Consider the following 2,167-nt stretch of genomic DNA (forward strand, 5'->3'; position numbering starts at 1 on the left):
GGGAACTCATATTCTGTGAGGTCCACTTGACTGACCTTGTTACAATTAACTGCAGATGCCATCTTGGGTACTAAGGTACCAAGGTCCACAATTTTGGTACAAAGCAGAAAAATAAAGAAATAAAAGTTAAAATGTTGAACATTTCAGTCCTTACTGAATAGTGAAAGAACAAAGATTTCCAGTTAACAGTTCAACACCAAAGTCCATCAGCTCCTGGCCATGCTGGGCTTGTGCTACACCGCTCTGGGCTTTCCCCACCAGATGCCTGCTCAAGATAGGGGCAAGAGAGTTGAGAGAGTGGCCAGGGACCCGGGTTCGATTCCAGCTGCGGGCGACTGTCTGTGTGGAGTTTGCACATTTTCCCAGTTTCTGCGTGGGTTTCCTCCAGGTGCTCCTCCCACAGTTCAAAGATGTGCAAGCCAAGTGAATTGGCCGTGCTAAATTGCCCATAGTGTTAGGTGCATTAGTCAGGAGTAAATATAAGGTAGGGGAATGGGTCTGAATAGGTTGCTCTTCAGAGGGTCGGTGTGGACTTGTTGGGCCGAAGGGCCTGTTTCCATACTGTAGCGTATCTAATCTAATCTTTTGTAGATCATGAACCCCAGCACAGAGTGTTAGGGCTGAATGGCCTGTTTCTGTGCTGGACACTGGCACAAGAGGACACAAGGATCAGTGCTGGGTCCACTGCTTTTTGTCATTTATATAATGTCCAACCAGTCAATGTTGACCGTGGTCACAAACTAAACTTGTCCCACCTTCCTGTGCTTGGCCCATATCCCTCCAAACATTTTCTATTTGTGCATTTACCTAAATGTCGTTTAAATGTTGTAACTGTACCCACATCTACCACCACCTCTGGCAGTGCACTCCACACGAGAACCAGTCTCTCTCTTGAAAAGAGTTGCCCCCCTCATGTCCTTTTTATGTCTTTATCCTCTCTCCTAAAAAATATGCCACTAGTTCAGGACTCCCCTTACCCGGAGGGGAGGGAGGAAGTCTTGTATATTTACCCTACCCATGCCCCCTCATGATTTTGTAAACCTCTACAAGGTCACCCCTCTCTCTGTCTCTGTCCCTGTCCCTGTCCCTGTCCCTGTCCTCTCTGGCAGTGGCCCACATTCTCTCCACTGGCTCCAGCTCTGACCCTGGGGCGGGGACTGCGCTGCTGTTCCCATCATCTCCTCATGGTGGCTCCATCGGGGGAGGCCGAAGCTCGGTGGCAGTGTGGACCATCTTGCCGCCACCCGTCGGCTCCTTGTTTCCGGCGATCGCTGCCGTAAAGCGGATTCAACCCGCGGCACCCGATTCCCGATTCACATCAAACCTGTGTCCCGTTTGGATCAACCTGAACCACAGGCCGCGGAGGGGGACACGGCCCGGCCCTAGGCCCTAGGCCCTAGGCCCATCTGCAGGTTTGTTTCAAAGAATGATTTAATCTGACGGCAACATTCACGACATTGTCGTGGCATGACCCCGAAACTCCTTTACGGTGGTGTGCAGCGGGTCCCCACTGAGTTTATTTCTCCCTTTTCACTGATTATTGGGATCCCCAGCAGCTGTTGAAATGTTATATTTCTGAGTCTGAGTGGGAAAGGTGACATTTACGTGGCACCCACTTCCACTGACTTTACGGCTGCGTGATGGCTCCGTTTTACGGCGGTTTACGACGATACCGTCGTTACAGCTTACGGCAGTGGGTCTGTCCCGGTTTGGGGTGCTTTACGGCAGTGTGGCGCTCCCGGTTTACGACAGTTTGCGGCAGTGTGGCGGCCACTCTCGGTGGCGTTTCCCGAAGTTTCTCGAATCCGGTTCCATCGGCGGCGGCGGAGCCGGAGATTCGGGTAATGGCGGCGGCGCAGCCCCGGGGAGGGGACCCGAGAGTCGGACAGACCGGGAATGGACCGCCCGGGGGGGTCAGGAAAATACCGGCGGGGGCCTGAGGCCTCGGGCCTGCACCGCGTCCTGCGTTTGTGTAGCGCCTGGTGCGGGCAACATCTCGGTGCCGCGCCTGGGATTGGCGAGGTGCATTTGTGTAGCGCCCTGAGCGGTCTCAGTGCTGGAACAGCTCAGATTGCGGTTTGCAGATTCTCCTGGTGTTTGTTGGTGTCAAGTTTGAGGGTCATGAACCTCACCCCCCCCCTCCCACCCCCTCACCCCCCCCCCCCCC

At 54.0% G+C, this 2,167-nt stretch overlaps 1 protein-coding gene across 2 annotated transcripts in view; it reads left to right on the forward strand.

Moving 5' to 3' along the window:
* The first annotated feature begins 1,312 nt into the window (after window positions 1–1,312).
* Window positions 1,313–2,167, forward strand: part of eif3d (eukaryotic translation initiation factor 3, subunit D) — a 21,870-nt gene continuing 21,015 nt past the window's right edge. The window contains exon 1 of one of the 2 annotated variants that reach the window (XM_043679468.1): window positions 1,313–1,412. The gene's annotated coding sequence lies outside the window, so the exon portion shown is untranslated. Of the gene's footprint in view, window positions 1,413–1,709; window positions 1,842–2,167 lie in introns of those variants that run through there. The other variant, XM_043679467.1, reaches the window with a different exon arrangement.

Source organism: Chiloscyllium plagiosum, chromosome 39 (genome assembly GCF_004010195.1).
Source record: "Chiloscyllium plagiosum isolate BGI_BamShark_2017 chromosome 39, ASM401019v2, whole genome shotgun sequence".
In the NCBI taxonomy this organism is placed as follows: domain Eukaryota; kingdom Metazoa; phylum Chordata; class Chondrichthyes; order Orectolobiformes; family Hemiscylliidae; genus Chiloscyllium; species Chiloscyllium plagiosum.